At 47.5% G+C, this 16582-nt stretch overlaps 1 protein-coding gene across 2 annotated transcripts in view; it reads right to left on the reverse strand.

Annotated features, from left to right (window-relative positions):
• KIF1C (kinesin family member 1C) overlaps window positions 1–16582 on the reverse strand; it is a 1865342-nt gene that overhangs the window by 1010616 nt on the left and 838144 nt on the right. The window lies entirely within an intron of this gene.

The following is a 16582-nucleotide window of genomic DNA, read 5'->3' on the forward strand; positions in this document are numbered from 1 at the left end:
TTGAACACCCTTGCATCTGGACACAATATCAGTAAGAGTATACTTGTCACGCACTGCGCCTCTTGTCTTATAGTTTTTCCCTTTTTCTGCACTGCCGATTGGAGGATAAATAACCTGCATGGGTGTTGAAAAAGAGAATTGCACTAAAAATTCACCCACTGTCGGAGGGGTAGGCGATGAGGAATCTATGGGAGGAACATCCAGTACAAAGGGCATTACCAGGGAGAAGTAATTTTTTCTTTTAATGGATTGAGTCTGCAAAGGATTCCTCATCTTTGATAGACTGCCATAGCTGTTTTGTAGATGGCGGTGGGAAGTGTCACTGTTCCGATTATAGATTGATATTGTGCAGAACCGCTCTTCCAAATTGAGCGTCCTTGTCCGACAGTGTCCAAGCAGTAATGCTCTGAGAAAGTGTGTAGTGAGGACTAAGTTGCAGCATTACAAATTCCCTGCATTGGTACACGTCTTTGAAGAGCCGAAGAGGAAGCTACTCCTCTGGTGAAATGGGCTCTTAGGTTTTCAGGAACATATTTTCCTGCAATGGAGAAGCACTCCGAAATGTAAAGGATGATCCCAACGTAATAGTTTGTTTGGTCGCTGCATGGCCTAGCAACAAAGAAGATACAATGATTGTTGGGGGTGGAGGTGCACTCACTTTCTCTATTAGTGACTGAATGGAGAGCTTGATTATGCAAATTGCATCACTAACTTTTAGGTGCTCCCCGTTTGTGCTGTGCTACCAGAAAAACTGTTGAGGGGGAAGTCCTTCGAGAAACGAGGGACAAACAGGGGCACGCTATTCCCAATATGTGTTCAAATCATCAACTTTCAATTGTTTACATAGCAATTCTAATGTAGGTATATACACAAGTTTAATTAACATGAAAAATATATTTCTGTCCAATTTCAATTAGCACCATATGGTCAGTATATACTTATTGAAACATTTCACATATATCACACAACACGTGTGCCAATCTATGTCGTTCTGATTAATATTATATTCTCATATGCATCATGATTACTAATCTTATGTAATTTTTACAAAAATGTCCTAATATATCCAGATATCTTGGTAGGTCTCTGGTGGATTGCACTCAGAACTGTCCTCTGGGCTGGGTCTCCTATCTTTAAACTACGCATTTCGGGCGAACTATGCCGTTCTTCAGGTTTAGGTATCAGGCCTCTTAGTGTGTTTCTAAATAAATAAAAATAAATAAAGTTTTTTCTGATAGGGTTATTCATACTCCAGTTTTAATTCATACTGTTGCTGTTGACAGTAACGTGGTTATACTGTACTGGAAGCTCATGGGCACTAACCTGCGGAGTAGTATGGCGCCAGGACTTGTGGCATTTCTTAGAAATCAGAGAAATTCCATAGCTGTTGGAAAATAACATTCTATTAATGCGAGGTCCTGCTTGGATTGGTGGGTTTCCAAAGGGACTATGGCACTTTTTTAAGGCACTGGGTGCCTTTGTGAGACCCAGATTCTTCTGTGCATATTGCATGCTTACTATGCTCTTATATTCTCACTCACCTAATGGATTTCTTGATGTGTGTAATTTGAGTGATTTTCATTACACAAAGTCAGTCGGTTGTACTGCACTCCATATCTGTGGGGATGATGGTCCGAGAAGCGTGATAATCACTAATAGGTTCTAATTATTCTATATTCTTAATACACAATATGCGAGTCTTATAGTTAATTTATGTCTAAGCATACCTTTCACTACGGGACGTGTATCTCGTTTGTTATTTGCTTCACACTGTTGTCAAGGAGACTGGCGTCTCCTACAGTAACGTCTATTTCCAGGCGAATCCTCGTGCGAAGTACGATCCGCTCGGCAAGGATTTCCTGTTTGCAAATTAAGGGTTCTTAGTAATATCGAACCTTTATGTGTGTTGCTAGTAAAGTCTTATCGTAGTATTTATTCTTGCCATACCTTTGGTTTTCATGGATGCTGCAGGTTCCTTCTAGCGGGTACGCGCGTCGTCCTCCCTCGCATGGAGCATCGGGTTGTTGCTAAGCAACCACATTGTTAAATCATTCTTATAGAGGCGCCATCTTGGGTGTATTAGGTTATGTTACAAAAACAGAAATTCTCTGTTTCTGTATCTTTGAAAATAAAAGAAACCGATTAAGTGTCTAAAGGTTTGATTAATGTCTGTTCTTTTATTTCAAAGATCAGTCTATTGTTATACTGTTATCACGATTATACGGATCAATTTAGAGACTTAGAGTCATCATCATCTGTCATGTAATGCTTGGTTAGCATCAAATAATTCACAGAAACAATTAATAAACAATTCTACTCATATTAAGTAAAGCAACAGATGGAACCGGGCTTTGATATCATAATAGGTACAACTATCCCTGATAGGAGAATTGTTCCTATGTTAACAGGTAGTCATGTCAACTGTGAGTTGGGACATTATTCTTTCAGCATACATATACGAACCAAGCAATTTCAATGATGAATGTCTGTTCGAATGTCAACACATATGGTACTCCAAGCATGTGGCACAGATAACGGTTCAAAGAAAACTATTAAAGTCCCAATCCATATTCATCCCGTGGGGATGCATTTCACCAAGCTTTTCAATCCATAAATCTCCCTATGTTGGAGCAACATGTTCCGGTTGCCCCCTCTTCTAGGTAATGTCACATGTTCCAAAATCACAAACTTCATTTGTAGAATAGTATGTTTTTGTTCATTGAAATGTTGGGCTACTGGTGACTTTACAGATAGGTTTCGAATGTTTGATTTGTTCTCTCCCCATTGTACCTTCACTTTTCGTCCTGAGAGTCCTACGTAATATAGTCCGCATGGGCATTTTATGCCATATATTACATTCTTTGTATCACAAGTGGATGTGTGCATCAACTGAATCTTGTGTCCCTTATGTGGATGGTGAATGAAGTTACCTTCGATTATGTTGTTACAACAATTGCAGTTGTTACATGGGATAAAGTCTGATTTGCTAAGGTGATCTCGAAGTCATCTGCTCTTGCTGTAAGCTAATAGGGGGGGGGTGGAAATAGGCTTTCTAACATGGGATCTAAAGATAACACTTTCCAGTTTCTTCTTTTTTTTCTTCACTCTACTGCTTTGTTGGGAGCAGGTTGTGACATATACTAGGTCACTCTTGCTGCTTTTCTCCTTTTGTTTCAGGGCTACAGTTCTTGGTAAATTCCTTACATTGGTGGCATGTTGTGATACTATATCCTTGCTGTATCCTCTCTTTAGGAATTTGTTGGAGAGTTTGATGGCTTTGATCTCATAATCATCTTCTTGTGATATTATTCTCCTGTATCTCAGGAACTGACTGAGTGGGATACTCTTCCCATGCTAACTTTTCCTTCTACAAATCTTAGACAATGCTGCATATATCCAGATTCAAAACCACCTTGAATCTAACAACCTTCTAGGCCTAAGACGATCAGGTTTCAGACCTAAACACGGGACTGAAACAGCCCTTCTGGATCAGAAAATTCAAATGGATGAGGCTAGAGATTACGTTAAACATGCTCTCCTCCTCCTACTGTACTTATCGGCCGTGTTCGATTTAGTTGAACATAACATCCTAACCAACATCTAACTACAGCCGCCCCATTCTCGAGCCAAGCTGCCGCACGGACCAACTCCTTCCTGGCAGACAGATCTATGAGGGTCTTCTCCCCTATTGCCTCAGCCAATCCAGCCCCCATCAAATGTGGAGTCCCTCAAGGTTCCTGTGTATCACCCACCCTCTACAATATATACACTACGCTTCTGTTCGATCACCTAGATGACTTAGGCGTATCATACACGAATTACGCAGACGATACGCAAATTCTCATCACTTTATCAGGGAACTACCAATCTGACTCGACACTCCTAAATGAAATAAACATGCAAAATACAGGGGTGGATTGCCAAGCAGGGCCTTTCTCTCAACGACGATAAAACTGAGATCCTCCTCATTAGCTCCAAGCTAAAACTCAGCAAATTAGGCCCTAAATATTCTTCATTCAATATAGATGGTAACCCCATCAAAGTTAACAAAGTAGCAAAAACCTTAGGTTTCTATCTAGATTCTGCGTTAAACCTTCAAAGACAAATGCCACTGCCTCATCAACGGCATAAACAACAAAACGGATAAATGCATGTTGACCTTTCCTGAAAACTAACAGCTGTCTCACCCTTGCTAGAGCTCTTATAATGTCCAAACTGGACTATTGTAATACTCTCTACTTGGGTACCAGCCAAAGGACTCTGCACAAACTTCAAGTTATGCAAACAATGCTCTCAACGCTGCCCTTAACATCCCTCGATCTAACCATATCACAGAAATTCGACAAACTGCTAACTGGCTACCGATCCAAGACAGGATTACCTTCAGAACTCTCATGATCACCCATAAGTGCCTCAACAACTCAGCTCCCAAGTACCTGATGAACAAATACTCCGGAAAAGAATCCACCAGGACTACCAGATCCTCTTACGCCCATTACCTAATACCTAAACATCCCGACCTTCAAACTAACCAAAGCAGGAGGCTCATGTTTCCCAGTGTTAGCAGTTGAGACTTGGAATAAACTTCCACTTGCACTAAGAATCGAGCCTGTGTTCCTTTCGTTGAGGAACAAAAATATATTTTGGTTATTTGCGCAAGCCAACTAAATCTACCTTGCTCTATCGTGACCTCAAGATCTTAGCAAATCTCCTGACTTTACCTTGTGCCATGGTAAGATTTCCACTCAGGCCACCTATGGCCAGGTGTATTCCTACCTAAGCGCTATTTTTGAACCTGCTTTTTGTATGTTCTGAAAAATTCCATGACCTGTTTATATGCAATGCTAATTTTATCATTGTATAACTCACTGTATTTTATATTGCACTGTATACAATCTATGTAACCATGTACTTTAAGAAAAAAGCAAGTAGATACCTTCGGGCTCGGTGCGCTATATGAGCAAATAAAACAAACTCTCTATGGTTTTCTTGGGGTGAAAGCTCGGTGCTAAGAGTAAGCTATTTCGGTCTGTGGGATTGGTGAAGACTGTTTCCAATTTATTGGATTTAACATAAACTATGACTTGCCACGGACATGCCGTTGGAATGCAATGTTGTGGCCTTGACTCTGACAGCGTAGGCATGCAAGTTAGCTGTAAATGGCTTGTGCTGCCCCTCATAGGCCACCTTGATGGCCGAAACCATCCATCTTGCTATAGATCCTTGGTAGCCTGATAACCGGGCCTTGACCCCACCGAAGGTGACGAACAGGGCGTCCGACTTGTGGAAGTCCTTGGTACTATCCATAAAGAATTTCAGAGCATGTCTGACATCCAGACAGTGCAAGACACTCTGAGGCTCATCCTTCGGATCGTTGAAAAACATAGGTTTAGATGGAAAGCGATGGCTACCTTTGCCTGGATCGCACTGACCCTGCGAGCAGAGGTGAGGCCCACCAACAGAGCCGTCTTAATGGTGACCATCCTGATGTCTGCGGACGCCACTGGCTCGAACGGTTTGTGCGCCAAGGCGCCCAACAGTACATTGAGGTCCCACACGGGGTGTGGTTTTTTGATCGGTGGGTAGAGCCTGAAGAAGCCTGCCAAATGTCGCTTGACCACACGGTTGGAAGGGAAGGCCCCTCTTCTGAAATTTCTGTAGGCCCATAGCTGCCAAATAGGTGCAGCATGTGTCCATCTGCACGCCTGAGTGAGCAAGGTGTGCAGAGAAGGAGAGTCCATCATCCAAAATGCACGTAAGGGGGTTGATCTCTTTAGAGTCCGCCCAAAGACAGAACCTAGACCATTTACTATTGTAATGGCTCCTAGTCGCCTTGCTCCTAGCGCCCTGAATGATTTATAGGTTAGCCTGTGAGAGGCTCGGGTGTTTCAGCTCAGGAACCACACTGCAAGGGCTAATTTGTCTGGAGCAGCGTGGCCCTGCCCCCCTGCTGCGCCAGGAGGTGAGCTGAGCCCTGCAGTAGGTGAATGAGTGGCCTGTCCGATAGGCTGAGCAGCTCGGAAAACCATAGTCTCGCCGGCCACCATGGAGTTTTCAGAATGATGGGGACAAGATTCTTTTATCTTGCAGATCACCCTATGGACCAGGGGTGTGGGTGGGAAGGCATACGCTGTCATGCTGTTCCACTGTATCTGGAATGCGTCGCCTAGGGGGTCGGGGCCCTGGCCTTGCCAAGAATGAACTGCTGGCATTTCCTGTTGTCGCAGGAGACAAAAAGAGCCACTTGAGGATGCCCCCATCTGAGGAAGACCTCCTACAGCACCAGGTGGTTCAACTGCCACTCGTAGCTGTCCGCTCCCAGTCGGCTGAGCCTATCCGCCTCCAAGTTGGAGTCCTAATGATGGTGACCTGCGGAGCTGGCTGCCGAAAAGGTTTGTCCGTCCCCAGTTTGCAGTCAGTGACCACCATGTGAGGTCAGAGTGGAGAGAAGGAGGAACGCTGACCAGCTCCACTTGGGAGCCCTTCCCCTGATTCCATGAGGCTGCAAAGTGCAGCTGTAATGTCCTCATCTCGAGTCTCGTGCGAGGTACGGCCAGTAGGGCCGCTGCCATGATACTCAATAAGTGTTGGTACCACCAGGCCGAGGTCACTACCATGGTAAGGAAGTGAGTAGTGGCTCTCTTGATGGGCGTGATCTGGTCCTCCGAGGGGAAAGACTCTTGGAGCTTGTGTCCCAGATGAGGCACAGGAAGGTCAGGCTCTGTGTAGGCTGCAGCAGAGACTTCTTGAGGTTGATCATAAACCCAAGGTGGTGGAGTGTGTTCATAAGTACGGAGGAAGTGTGGAGAAACGCCTCCTGAGATGTCCCCCTGAGGAGTCAGTCATCCAGGTACGGGTAGACATGGTGGCCCTGGGTCCTGAGGAGGACTGCCACTGCATTCATTAGCTGGGTAAATACCCTGGTGGCTGAGTTGAGGCCAAAGGGTAGCACCGTTTATTGGAAATGACAGCCCATAATCCTGAAGCGCATTAAGGAGTGATGCGGCTGCCAAATCGGGACATGCAGATAAGCATCCTTCAGATCGAGGGAGCACATACAGTCTCCCGTGTCTAGTGCTGGTATACCCATCTTGAATTTTAGAAGAGCTAGGGAGAGGTTGAGGGTGGAGGGGTCCAACACAACTCTCAGGCCAGCCTGGTTCTTCTTTTGTATGGTGAAAATCCTGGAGTAGAAACCTAATCCTCTCAGGGAGGCTGGGACTTCTTCGACTGCCTGGATCACGACGAGCAACCGAATTTCTGCCAACATAGTTGCTGTCCCAATCTGTGGGAGCGGAGGGGAGGAGAGAAAGGGACCGGTAGGGGGTACCCCGTGGATACTACAGAGTGGATCCAGGGAACCGACAATTTCTAGAGCCAAAACTGCACTTGGAAGGCAAGACTGCTCCCCACCGGAGACACATGGACCCGAAGGGACATGTCATGCCTTCTTTCCCTCCGAGGCTGCTGCGGAGGAGGGGGTCTGGAAAAAGCCCTTGTTGACTGCCGACCCCCGCCCCCTTTCTGTTGTTTGCACTGAAGCGGACTCGGAGAACAGTCAGGCTGTCTCGACCTCCGTTCTTGGAAGCCCTGGAAACCGCTAAACGCCTGCCCCTTATCGGAGCGTTGATGCGACTGGGTGTACGCCTTGGGTGTGGCCTTCGTTAAGATAAACACTTTGCAGTTTGCGAGCTGATCTTTTTATCTAATTCCTCATTGGTGGTGGAGTGAAAGAGGTCACTACCTTCGAGTGGAAGGTGCAATATGCATTCCTGGATGTCTGGGTTAAACTTAGTTGCCTGCTCCCAGGCAGTCCTTCTCATGTCCGTGGCGATGCATATCGCCCGGCCAGAGGTATCGATGTGCGCCACGGTGGACTCCATGATGTCCTGTGCCACTAATTTGGGCTCAGCCAGCCCCACCTTGAAGCGTGCTTGGCTTTGCACTGGAAGTTATCGAAGGAACTCGGCTATTTTCCGCCAACGCCTCTGGTTAACGGCTGCCAGCATGGCATTCGCGTTGGATTGACGCAGGTAGAGAGGCATTGGAGTATAGCTTCTTTCCGTACGCCTCCAAGATCTTCTCCTTGCCTAGCAGCGCGAGGATGAGGTGGTGGAGGACACCTGAGGCTTCGAGTAGAGTGATGCTGCAGTGATCACCAAAGAGTGTGGTTGAGGGTGTGCCGACAGCAAGAGTGGATCCCCCTCCATATGCCTATACTTGCCATCGAGGCACCGATTGACAGGCTGGGCCGAGTGTGGCTGGAGCCACCCCTTCTTGGCTAAGGCAACAACGTCCTTCTGCAGTGGGATGTCCGTACTAGCCGGGGGGCGTAGAGTGGGGACTTCTATCAGGACCCCTTCGTCCGGTTGTTCGAACTCGGATGAGGAAGGCCCAAATATTCTGATAAACCTACAAGCTATTCATGGAAAGCCTTGGCTGACGGTGTGTTGGGGTCTTCCTCCTCGTCTGTGTCCACCTGGGGGTCCGGTTGATCCGGAGCGGGTGCAGGAGTACTGGGCGCCATGGCCTGTGGTGTAGGAACCAGAGCCGGTGGCTGCTGCAGAGGCTGGTGTGGAACCGCCTGCACTGTGGGAGGTAGGGGAGCCGGAATCGAAGGAGCCTGTGGCGCAGGAGCCATAGGAGGAAGGACTATGGACGCCGGTGGAGCAGCCGGAGGGAGCATGTCCCTGATATCATCCCTAAGGATGGCCCCCATCTGGGGAGTTCGCATCAGTGCTAGGAACCTTTCGAAGAACCTGTCTTCGGAGGCTGAAGAGGTGGCAGGTAATATTGACGGAATGACGGGTGGCTGTTGGGGCCGGTGCGCACTCTGTCTTGGTTGCAGGGAAAACCTGCCCTGTGCTGCTGTTGGATAGACTGTAGGCCACGTACCTGGTTGACACCAGTCCCAGCTCGTAACTTGTTCTCCTGCCTGTTCCGTTCCTAGGAGCGGCATCGGACGAGCGGCCATCTTGTCTGGCACAGCAGCCATCTTGTCGAGCTGCATGCCACATGCGGAAGTCGTGGGGCCTGGCTCACTGGGTCCGGCCTCCTCTGCGACTCTTGGCGGTGGAGCATGAGACCTACACTGCACCTCAGGTCGGGCCTGGATGACATGTTACCCTCGGCAGAGTCGCCGGTAGTGTTGCGTGCAGGTGCCACCTCGGACATTATGCCGGAATTAGTGCATTTCCCCTCCAGTAAAATAACCTTGCAGTCCCTCAGCACTGAACCCAGAAGGATCTGGTGACCCCCTCGGCCGTAAGGCCGGTAGCCGGACTAGCCTCGGTACGTGTGCTGGTGCGAGAACAAGAGAGGTTCCTCCCGCTTGGGCTTTTCCTTGGAAAGGAGTCGCCCTTACGGGGTGAAGTGGAAAATAGTGTCCCTCCCTTGGGCCTTGATCGATGTTTGACGAAGTTCTTTAAGTCCTCTGGAGGCAACCTTTCCAAGAGCTCTCTCCACCTAGCTAGCCTGTTCTTCAGTGCGTGTGGAGTAAGTGCGTTGCACGCAGTACATCCTTCCCAGCCGGGGCCAAAGCAGCGGAGGCAAAGAGCGTGTGGGCCAGACGTAGCAAAGAGCCCCTCGCAGGCTGGACACCTGCTGAAGCCCGCTGAAGACATGTCCCGGGGAGAAGCGTGGCAAAAAGACAGAAGTAGTATCTGGTGAAGAGTGCGTGGTATTATATGGCCGAAGCCAAACCTAGGAGCGCTAAGAGAAATCGGCCCGTTCCAGTCGATGCGGAAAAGGGAACTGATGAGTAGTGCCGGTAGGTGGAGTCGGGCGAGGGCAAGCTCCCAGGGCCGCACCCCAGCGTGCCTCTAAATTTAAAGGGAAAGAAGTTTTTTTCTGGTGAAAAATATTCCGTCTCCCGTCCCTATCGAAGGACGCCCATACAATATGGAGGAAAAGGGATGGGACATGAGACTGGTAAAGTTACTCTGTGTCAGATGGAATTCAGACACCACCTTGGGAAGGATGGAGAGCCGAACAATCAAGACGACCTCCTTGGAGAATATAGTAAAAGGAGGTTTACATGACAAAGCTTTTAGCTCACACAAAGTGCAAGCAGATGTAATGGCCACCAAAAAGATTATTTTCAGGGTTAGTAACCGGCGTGGACAAGAATGGAGAGGTTCAAATGGTGCTCTGAAAAAAAAGCCTACTACCAAATTCAAATGTTAAGATGGAAACAGAAAAGGGACCGGTAGGAAAGTATGTGTCAGTCCTTCTTAGGAACTGAATGACAATCAGCACCTTAAAGTAAGAGCCTTACTCTGGAGTGCTTTTAAAAATGTATAACACCAAATATCCATTGACATTAGCCAACTGCAGCCCCTGATGGGCTAGGTGCAGCAGAAAATGTAGCACTGCAGGTGCATGGTTAGTTAAACAATATCTTTAGCTCTACACATGCTGCAAAACCTTTTCCAAAGGCAGCAGTATAGTGCTTTTGTTGCTTGTCTTCTAGCCTAAAGCAACGCCTCCATGACGTCTTCCAGGAGGTCCCAATTTTGAATCTCAAACTCTAAGAAACCATGCGTGAAGGTTCCGAGTTCTGATTTCTTGGTGAAGACGCCCCCGTCTCTTGGGAGAGTAGGTCCACTCTCTGGGGAAGACAGAATGGAGAGCAAATGGGCATGTTCAGAAGTTCTAGGTACCACAAGCTCCTAGCCCAATCCGGTGCAATCAGGATCATGGACTTGCCGATACTTCCTCAACTTGCTGATGACAAGAGGAATGACGGGGAACGTCTACAGGAGTGTAAATTTGCTGTCTACTAAAAATGCATCCCTCAGAGCTCATCTCTGAGGAAATTCCCTGGAGTTGAACAGCTTGCATTTCCTGTTGATATTGGATGCGAACAGATCCACTTGAGGGCGAAGATCTCTAGAAGCACTTCCCGAGCTAACTCTCCCTCGTGAGACACTGTGCTCTGCCTGCTCAGAGCATCAGTTGTTGCTCTTCTCCGGCTAGGTGAAAGGCTGACAAAGATCCTGTTCTGTAGTGTCCAAAACCAGAGCTGCATTGCATCCCTGCACAGTAGTACTGACCCTACACTGCCTCTTTGTAGAGGTAATACATACCCACTGTGTTGTCCGTCATTATCAGGACATTCTTCCGCTGTATGGATGGTAAAAAGGGCATCAGCGCCAGTCTGATCGCCCTCAGCTCTAACAGGCTTATGTGTAGTCTTGATTCTGATCGGGACCAAAGTCCACTGAACGTAAGATTGCTCTTGGGCGCTCCCCATCCCACATGAGAAGAATTTAGACTACATTTATTATCTCTGGACAGGGTTGCCAAAAGGGTTCCCCTATCCTCAAATTCTCCTCGCAGGTCCACCACAACAGGTCCTGTGCGACCTTGCTTGGGACCTGAAGAAGGTCCATCATCCTGGTTGAGAATGGTGACCATTGGGATCTGAGGGCACACTGGATGGACCTCATCCTTAGGCGAGCCTCCGGCAGCAGGAAAATGTAGGATTCCATGAAGCCCAGCAACCACAGAAAAATAAAATGCCAGTAAATGTTGGCGTTCTTAAATCTTGTTGCCATCTGTAAGATATGTTGAGCCCTCAACTTGGGAGGAGAAGCCTTGCCTGAGGAAGAGTCCAGGACCGCTGTAATGAATTGCAGCTTTTGGGAAGGTGTCACCTGTGACTTCTTGAAGTTGAGGGAGAAGCCCAGTTTGTGAGAGAATGTGGCAGGTGTCAATGAGATGTTCCAGAGCCTGTTTGGAGAGCGAGCTCTGATCAGCCAATCCTCTTTGTGGGGAAAGATGTGAATCCCTCCTCTTCTTAGATTGGCAGCCACCTCTGCCATCAACGTGGTGAAGACCCTCGGGGAGGAGGTGAACCTCAAAGGCAGTGCTCAAAACTGATAGTGAAAATTGCCAATGGCGAACCTCCGGTACTTTTCTATGCTTGGGATATATAGGAACATGAAAGCAAACATCCTGAAGATCGAGTGAAACCATCCAATCATGGAGCTGAAGGGACTGGAGGATATGCGAAAGTGTGACCCTCTTGAATCTCTCCTGCCTGAGGAACTTGTTATAGCGCCTCATGTCTTAGATGTGTCGCAGTCCATCCTTCTGTAGAACAAGAAAATAGGTGGAGTGCCTACCCTGGTATTGTTCCACTAAACCTACCCTTCCACGGCACCTTTCTCCAACAGGGAACGAATCTCCTTTAGAAGGAGCGCATCCGGTTCCCAAAGAAATTGCTCGCTCGGGGGACAATCTGGGTGTTTTTGCAGAAATGGGAGACAGCACCCTTGGGCAACTGTTTGGAGTGCCCATGTATCTGAAGTAATGCAATGACATTCTTGCAGATGCTGGGTTAGCCTGCCACCCACTGGGGTCCTGTGAGCAAAGTGCTCAGAGAGGTTTTGGGGCTGTGGCAGAGGGCAGTGAATAGGTGGCTGCCTGAGCTGTTTTTCGCCCACAGCCTCTGGGGGCACGTGAGAAGTTCCTTTTTCCTTCTATATGAAGTCTGGCCTCGAGTAGTAGCCAAATGAACACCCTCTCCAAACCTACGTAGGCGGGTGTTGTTGTGGCTGACGAATGGCTGTCCCTAAAGATTTTGCAGCAGCTTTAGAAGCAGGAAGTTTTTCTAAGTCGTCATCAGCCTTTGGCTCAAAAGGTTTGGACCCATCAAAGGTCATGTCCATGAGCCTTGATTGGACTATGGGGGCAAATCCAGACTTGTGTAACCATGCATATGACCACACTACCAAACTCCAGCCCATACACCAGCCAACGCAATCTGACGCATCAAGGCCTGACTGAAGTGACTGGCAGGACCTCCTTGCCATCATTGATGAGATTTTTAAACCCATCTCTATTCTCCCCTTCGGGGACGTTTTCTGCTGCATGGGAAATGACATTCCATAAAGTGTATGCATATTATTCCAGAGCACAAGATATGTTGATGGCTTTCAATGCCATGCTTCCCAAAGACAATACCCTTTTAGGTGGAGCATTGTTTTTATCTTCGCCATTATGTGGGATGGTCTGGTAAACTGTGGCCCTGGAGGTGGAAGTAGCCGCTTGCAACACCAAACTCTCTGGAGTAGTGAGTATGGAAAGTAAAATCAGGTTCAACAGAGGAAGGTCTGTACTTTTTCACCAACTCCTTGTTCACCGCAGAAGTGGTGTCTGGCTTTTGCCAATTTCTCAAGCTTTTTTTTTGTCTTGCATGGAAGGGTAGCACAGCCTCCTTAGGAGGGCCTCTATCCACGATATCTGTAAGGTCATCATGACTTAAGTCCTTTGCAGGAGGCCCCCAACCAAAGTATTCAATCGCCATGTTCATAACGGTTCTATAGGCCGCATTTGGGTGAGCATTGATATCAGGTGTGTCAACTTCAACCTCAAGGTAGGTATCTAGACCACTGGCTTCCTTCAGGCAGTTAGCTAGGTCCTCCAGACGAAATTGACCAGAGATCAATTCTTCTGGAACGCTAGGTATTCCAAAACAATAACCTAGTATTCTTCGCCATGCTCAAAAATGGATCCAAAGGAATTGAAGAAATCGTTAGACTGAGGTTTAAAACTCGAAAATTGATCCAAGGTCTATGTGGAAGGGCCCTTCGATCTAGACTCTTTCGCCAAAGTCACAGAAGCCTTTGGCTTGGATGTTGTCTCTGTGATCGACAATGTCGACACTACTCGAGGCGACATCCCGAAGGACTTCTGACTCTTGGCTTTCGGGCGTTGTAAGGAAGGCATGGTATCAACAGTAAGACAGACACAAGTGACCACAGTTCAAGGGTGTATATTGAACTTCAATAGGGTTTGACAAACGCCTATATAATCCTAAATCTAAAGATGGGAGCAAGCTAGGACCATAAAAAGATAATAACGCAGTCCTATTGGTGTCTTGTCAAAATAAAAGGGCCGATACCTCTAAACCTATTGCCAATCCTTACCTCTAAATACAAATAGTGTCGGAAACAATGTAAGGCAAAAGAAAAAGTGTCGACTTCCTTTTCCCACGTTTTCAACATGGGACAAGGCGGCACACTCCAGCTTAGTACAAGCTTAGCACAGTCTCTGGCTTCTCTAGCACGAGGGTGCAGGTCAAAACTTCATGTGCTAAAGTCTCTTCTTTCAGAGGGCCTGATGCAACAAACAAAGTGCCTTTCCTTTTTGTATTTCACATATACACAATTTTCTTAGGTGATTTACTATTCACATCAGATCCCCGTGCTCAGATCCGCTTTAATACAAATCTTGCAATTGATCTCCCTCTGACGGGCTTGGACCAACTTTTTTATAAACTTTCTTTACTGTATCAACATTGAAGACTTTCAATTGTGCGCAGGAATTAACTTGACCCGTCGCAGGACCACTTTGATTCACAATCCTATGCCACTCTTTCACACACTTTCACTTTTGTCAACTCTCAGCTGGATACATTACAGAGACCTTTGATTGAGCACACATGCTGTGCCGGAACACTCTGTCAAAGGTATCTTATCTTGGTTTCAAATTTAAATCAATCATCAGCAGTTCAACTTTACTCGCGTTGGTTATCACAAGTGTTTCATACAGTGTTCGTCCCAGCGCTCGCCATACAATGTTGCTGCTTGCAAGCTTGGCTTCAACACAGACCGGTCCTGTATCGGTCTCCCCAACTCACTGGCTGTGTTGATTTCAATGATGCTGCTTTGTTATTGGAGTTAAGGACAGTACCATGGCAGCCGGCGATTCTCCCTGCCTTGATTATCGACATGGAAGGGCCCCGGGTACCTCTGACACAGAATGCAGGATTCCTCAGCCTGGTTTCCTGGTATTACGCTTTCTATTCTTGAGTCTTTGTGAAACTAACGGTTCCTTGTCGAAAAAGGTCAAGGAAACTTCCCTCCTTGCGATCCCCTTCCGTTTCACCATCTTTCTCCCATTGTTAAACTGCCATTTCATAACTGCCGTTTCCTCGAGTGCTTTACCTCTCTCAAAGTGTGCTCTCATGCTCTGCCTTTTATCCGCGTGGGGTGAGAAAATGTAATGGAAGTCAGGTGTGTGATGGTCAGTAATTGCCCGACCATTGTATTGGGTCACGTCAGGTATACGGCTCGGGTGTTAGTCCGTTTTCTCATATAGCGGGCTGTCTTTGAGAAAGTGTTTATGTTGTAAAAGGGGCGGGAGGGTTGAGTTCCTAAATATCCTACCTGGTAGGATGGGGTAAAGGTGTTACATGGAAGGGGATACCGCATCTCATCATCCGATGTCCCACTCCCCGAAGACCCCTCATCCAGGTGATCCTCTCGCACTGGTCCATCCCCAGGAACTGGATCCAAAAGCGATGACCGTGCCCTTGCCCCCTGGATGACAGATCCCTGGGGACTAGTGGGTGAAACACCTTGTTTCTCACAGTGTGCAGGTGGAAGCCTTCGAGGATTCCCTGCCAGTCTTGGAATGCGCATTGGAATCACAAGCCTTCTTTGGCTCTTGCGAAGGACCATGCAGGCCGCCTTCAAGAGCACATCCATCATTTTTTGACTGAACATTTCCCAATCGGCCGCAAGGAGGCGTTATCGGGAAAGCACACCTAGCACTTGTCAGGTGAGGAGTTGGAAGATTAGGAGTGATTGCATGGTTTTTTTCGACTTCATCATGACGAAGACAGAGTGACGAGAATAGCTCCTGGAACTTCAATAGCGCTGGCTCAAGATGCACTCCGGGTGTCTGGGTGCAGAAGGGCACCCCCCCCCCCCACCCGTGCAGCAAATAAAGGGCGCCCTGGCTCCTGTTCAGTGTCATGTAAACTTAAGTATCAGTCTGACCCAGCACCTATTAAATAATCACTGCATGGCCCTTAAACACACTTCAGAAGAACAGCAGGGGGCTCAGTTCTGTTCGGCTGATACTTGTTCTTGATAGTATCAATAACAATCAGCCAAACAACAGAGCTGTGCCCCCTGCTGTTCTGCATTTGTTGTGGGTTGGAGTGATGAGTGGAAAAACCAGGACTCCTTGCTGAGAGGATCCTGATGCGTCACTAATCGCGCCTAAAGTAAATATGTCAAACACACTGCCAGCCACTCGACTCAGGCCACCCCTAACCATTGCTTTCAGAATGTTGTGGAGGGCACTGGCAGATCTGGGACCAGTAGTGAACTCAACCGATTGGTATGTTTGGAGCATTTCTTGGGCCTTTCTGGAGACTTGTCTCCTCTAGAGCTCCTGCCTTTGGAATTATTTTTCTTTGAGGGAGTGGAAGACAGAGACCTTGAAACAGACCGGTGAGTTTCAACCTTCTCTCTATTAAGGCCTCGCAAGTCATCGACTTTGTGCTCCATGCCAAGGCACCAGAGCCCCATCTTGTCTGGATTAGTGATCGGCATCTTCGAGTCGAAGTCCACACATCTCTTAAAGTCTATTTTTTGGGATAGACATATTGAAAATTCCAAAAGAATTACGAAGATAGAATCACTGAGGCGAGTCGCACGGTTCCAAGAGCGTACTTTGCAAGCAGAAAAACAGAACCGAGGCAACGGGGGCAGTACATGCCATTTATACTCTTATCGACGCCATGACCAGGCACCGGAGTGGTAACGCAGTGTCACGCTCACCT

This window comes from Ambystoma mexicanum, chromosome 1p (assembly GCF_040938575.1).
Source record: "Ambystoma mexicanum isolate Mex_15411 chromosome 1p, UKY_AmexF1_1, whole genome shotgun sequence".
Classification (NCBI taxonomy): Eukaryota; Metazoa; Chordata; class Amphibia; order Caudata; family Ambystomatidae; genus Ambystoma; species Ambystoma mexicanum.